The following is a 5,581-nucleotide window of genomic DNA, read 5'->3' on the forward strand; positions in this document are numbered from 1 at the left end:
TCCCCTCCCCCCTTGTCTCCTTCCCTCCTTCCTTCCTATTCTTCCCTTCTATCATTCCTCCCTCCCCCCTTGTCTCCTCCCTCTCTCTCTGTCTCCTTCCCTCCTTCCTTCCTATTCTTCCCTTCTATCATTCTCCCCCTCCCCCCTCGTCTCCGTCCCTCTCTTGTCTCCTTCCCTCCTTCCTTCCTATTCTTCCCTTCTATCATTCTCCCCTCCCCCCTCGTCTCCTTCCTCTCTTGTCTCCTTCCCTCCTTCCTTCCTATTCTTCCCTTCTATCATTCTCCCCTCCCCTCTCGTCTCCTTCCCTCTCTCTCTTGTCTCCTTCCCTCCTTCCTTCCTATTCTTCCCTTCTATCATTCTCCCCCCCCCCCTCGTCTCCTTCCCTCTCTTGTCTCCTTCCCCCCTTCCTTCCTATTCTTCCCTTCTATCATTCTCCCTCCCCCCTTGTCTCCTTCCCTCCTTCCTTCCTATTCTTCCCTTCTATCATTCTCCTCCCCTCCCTCTGGTCTCCTTCCCCTCTGGTCTCCTTCCCTCCTTCCTTTCTATTCTTCCCTTCTATCATTCTCCCCTCCCCCCTCGTCTCCTTCCCTCTCTTGTCTCCTTCCCTCCTTCCTTCCTATTCTTCCCTTCTATCATTCTCCCCTCCCCCCTCGTCTCCTTCCCTTCTCTTGTCTCCTTCCCTCCTTCCTTCCTATTCTTCCCTTCTATCATTCTCCCCTCCCTCTCGTCTCCTTCCCTCTCTTGTCTCTTGACCTCCTTCCCTCCTTTCCTTCCTATTCTTCCCTTCTATCATTCTCCCCTCCCCCCTCGTCTCCTTCCCTCTCTTGTCTCCTCCCTCCTTCCTTCCTATTCTTCCCTTCTATCATTCTCCCCTCCCCCCTTCGTCTCCTTCCCTTCTCTTGTCTCCTTCCTCCTTCCTTCCTATTCTTCCCTTCTATCATTTGGCTCCCCTCCCCCCTCCCCCCTCGTCTCCTTCCCTCCTTCCTTCCTATTCTTCCCTCCTATCATTCTCCCCTCCCCCCTCGTCTCCTTCCCTCTCTCTTGTCTCCTTCCCTCCTTCCTTCCTATTCTCCTCCCTTCCCCCTATCATTCTCACTCCCTCCCTGTCCCCTCGTCTCCTTCCCCCTCTCTTGTTTCCTTCCCTCCTTCCTTCCTATTCTCCCTCCCTTCTATCATTCTCCCACTCCTTTCCTGTCCCCTCGTCTTCCCTTCCCTTCTCTTGTCTCCTTCCCCTCCTTCCTTCCTATTCTTCCCTTCTATCATTCTCCCCTCTCCCTTGTCCCCTTCCCTCCTTCCTTCCTATTCTTCCCTTCCATCATTTTCCCCCTCCCCCTCTCTTGTCTCTTGTCCCTTCCTTCCTTCCTATTCTTCCCTTTCCCCCCTCTCTCTCTCTCTCACTCCTTTCCTGTCCATTTGTCTTTCTCTTTTCCATTTTTTTCTGTTTTTTTTCTCATTTTCTTTTCTTTTGTTGTCCCTTTCTCTTCCTGTCTCCTTTTCCTCTTTTCCTTTCTACCTTCTTCTTTTTTTCTGTTTCTTTCTCCTTTTCTTTTCTTTTGTTGTCCCTTTCTTTTCCTCTCTCCTTTTCCTCCTTCTCCTTTCACTCCTTTCCTCTTTCTTACTCTTTTCGTGTCCCTTTCTCTTCTTTTCGTTTCTCTCTTCTCCCTTTCCTCCCTTCTCCCTTTCCTCCCTTCCTTTAAGCTCCTTTCTCTTCCTCTCTTCCTTTTCCCCTTTCCTCCATCTTTCTTTCCCTTCGTTCCTCTCCCTCCCTGTCCTTGTCCATTTCTCTTCCACTTTTCTTTCTACCTTTTCCTCTTTCCCTTCTCTCCCGACTCTCTCTAGGCCTACCTTCTCCTTCCTTCCTAATCTCTCTCTTCTCCTCCTTCTTCTCCCTCACCTCCCCACCTCCCCTTCCCCTCTCCCCTTGCTCTACCCCCCCTCCCGGTCGGCCCTTGGGGACTATCATATCCTGGGCGCTAATTTTTCACCTAGTTTACCCCCTTTTCCTCTTTCTCTTTCCCTCTTCCTCTCTTATTTTTCCTTCCCCAACTCCTCCCTCTCACCTCCTCTCTTCCCTTTTCCTCCTTCTCTCCCACCTCTTCCTCTCTTATTTTCCCTTCCCACTCCCTCCCTCTCACCTCCTCTCTTCTTCCTCCTTCTCTCCCACCTTCTTCCTTTCTCTTCCATTCCCCACTCCTCCCTCTCACCTCCTTTGTCCTTCCTCCCTCACTTCTCTTTTTCCTTTTTCCTCTTTCTTTCCATTCCCTTCCCCACTCCTCCTTCTGTTTTCCTTTCTCCTTCCTCTCTTCTTCCTTTCTCTTACATTCCCCACTCCTCCCTCTCACCTCTTTTCTCTTTCCTCCCTCTCTTCCCCTCTTCTTCTCCACTCCTCCCTCTCACCTCCTTTCTCCTTTCCTCCCTCTCTCTCCTTTTCTTTCCTTTCATTTCTATTCCCAATCCCTCATCTCCCTTTCTCTTTTCTCTTCTTCTCCCCTGCTATCCCCCTTCCCCTCACCTTTACTCTTCCCTTCTCTTCCTCTTTCCCCTTTCCCGACCCCTCTTACCTCGTCTCTCCCTCTTCCCTCATCTCCAATTCCCCTTTCTCTCCCTTCTTCCACTTCTCCCCTCTTTTCCCTTCCCTTCTCCTCTTCTCCTTTCTCCCCTTCCCCCTCACTCCACTTCTCCACTTCCCCCCTCTTTTCCCCTTCCCTTCTCTTCTTCTCCTTCCTCCCTCCCCCTCATCTCCACTTCTCCACGTTCTCTCTCTTCTTCCCTTCTCTCCCTCCTTTCTCCCTTCCCCTTTTCTCTCCCTTGTTCCACTTCTCCCTTCTTTTCCCTTCCCTTCTCCTTCCCCTTCTCTCCTTCTTCCACTTCTCCCCTCTTTTCCCCTTCCCTTCTCTTCTTCTCCTTTCTCCCCTTCCCCCCTCAGTCCACTTCTCCACGCTCTCTCTCTCTCTTTCCCTTCCCTTCTCCTCTTCTCCTTTCTCCCCTTCCCCCCTTTCTCTCCCTTCTTCCACTTCACCCCTTCCCTTCTCTTCTTCTCCTTTCTCCCCTCCCCCCCCTCACTCCACTCCTCCACGTTCTCCCCTCTTTTCCCCTTCCCTTCTCTTCTTCTCCTTTCTCCCCATCCCCCCTCAGTCCACTTCTCCACGCTCTCTCTCTCTCTCTTTCCCTTCCCTCTCCTTTTTGCAACGGCAGCCATATTGTGCAATTGCAACCAAGATTCCTCCACGAGAAGATGCTCTCAAAGATCATCTCAGCGGCAGCCGGTTTGTTCCTCTCTATCTCTCTTCTTTTATTTCGTTTCTTCTTTTTTCTACTTCTTCTATTATTGTCTTATTTTCTATCTACTTCTTCTATTATTGTCTTATTTTCTATCTACTTTTTCTATTATTGTCTTGTTTTCTATGTCCTCATTTTTGTTCTTGTCATTTCTTTTTATTTTCTCCCTCTCTTCATTCTCTTTCTCATCTCCTTTTCGTTTCTTCTTTTTTCCACTCCTTCTTCTATTATTGTCTTATTTTCTATCTACTCATTTTTGCTCTTGTCATTTCCTTTCCTTTCCTTTTCTTCCTCTCTTTCTCATCTCCCTTCTTTTCCTCATATACTCGGTTATCCTCTCTATCTCTTTTTCTAACTTCCCGTATTCCCTCTCTTCCTACTCTATCTCATTCCCCTCCTCATCCTCCTTCCTTTTATCTCCTATCTCTTCCTCTCCCCTCTTTTCAATCCCTTCCACCTCCTCATTCCACTCATTTCCCGTCTTTTCTTTCTCTATCTCCCCATTTCTCTCCCCACTTTCCAATCCTCCCCACCTCCTCATTTCTCTCCTCATTTCCCCTCTTTTCCCCCTCCCTCTCCCCATTCCTCTATCCCTCATCTACCTCTTTATTCCCCCATCTTTCCCTCCTCCTTCACCTTCTATCTCCTCCCGATCTGATCTTTATGGATTCCCCTCGTGCACGACCCCCCCCTCCCCTTACCCCCCACCCCCTCGTGAGGGAAAGACGCGAGGGGAAAGCCGTGAGGTCCTTCGATCCTTCAGGAGGGACTCTTAGCCTCCTACAGGAGGATAAATATAAATAACAATAATAAAGACAATGATAATACTATTAAGGGATTACTAGTGTCATTATTTTCTTATCATTATTATCAAACGATAAATATAAATAACAATAATAAAGACAATGATAATACTATTGAGGGTTTACTAGTGTCATTATTTTCTTATCATTATTATCAAACGATAAATATAAATAACAATAATAAAGACAATGGTAATACTAATGAGGGATTACTAGTGTCATTATTTCTTTATCATTATCATCAAATGATAAATACAAATAACAATAATAAAGACAATGATAATAATATTAAGGGTTTGTTAGTGTCATTATTTTTCTTATCATTATTATCAAATGATAAATATAAATAACAATAACAAAGACAATGGTAATACTATTGAGGGTTTACTAGTGTCATTATTTTCTTATCATTATTATCAAACGATAAATATAAATAACAATAATAAAGACAATGGTAATACTAATGAGGGATTACTAGTGTCATTATTTCTTTATCATTATCATCAAATGATAAATACAAATAACAATAATAAAGACAATGATAATAATATTAAGGGTTTGTTAGTGTCATTATTTTTCTTATCATTATTATCAAATGATAAATATAAATAACAATAACAAAGACAATGGTAATACTATTGAGGGTTTACTAGTGTCATTATTTTTCTTATCATTATTATCAAATGATAAATATAAATAACAATAATAAAGACAATGATAATACTATTGAGGGTTTATTAGTGTCATTATTTTCTTATCATTATTATCAAATGGTAAACACAAATAACAATAGTAAAGACAATGATAATACTATTAAGGGTTTACTAGTGTCATTATTTTCTTATCATTTTTATCAAATGATAAATATAAATAACAAAAAGACAATCGAGATACTAATAATAGATTAATAGTGTCATTATTTTCTTCTCATCATTATCAACAACATTGTTATTAGTAGCATTGCTATTACCATTGCCGTTATCATCATCATCATCATTATCATTACCATCATGGTTACATTATTATCACTATCATCATGGTCGTATAAATATATTAGTAATAATTGATATCAACGACAGTGTCCGCTTTGGCCACACACCATACACCACCACTCCACAAACTCCCCACCCCACACTCCCACAGTCTCTAAAACACGTGCCAACAATGCCCCACTCCCAAACTAAATCCCCACACTATACCCAACACCATACTATACCCAACGCCACCACACTATACTCAACGCTAACACACTATACCCAACACCACCACACTATACCCAACATCATGCTATAGCCAACGCCACCGCACTATACTCAACGCTTGCACACTAACCCAGTACGCCCAACACCACACTATACCCCCACCACCACACTACACCCAACACCGCACTATACCCAACACCACACTACATCCAACACCACACTACACCCAACACCACACTACACCCAAAACCACCACATTATACCCAACACCACCACACTACACCCAACACCACACTA

Source organism: Penaeus vannamei, chromosome 22, assembly GCF_042767895.1.
Source record: "Penaeus vannamei isolate JL-2024 chromosome 22, ASM4276789v1, whole genome shotgun sequence".
Lineage (NCBI taxonomy): Eukaryota > Metazoa > Arthropoda > Malacostraca > Decapoda > Penaeidae > Penaeus > Penaeus vannamei.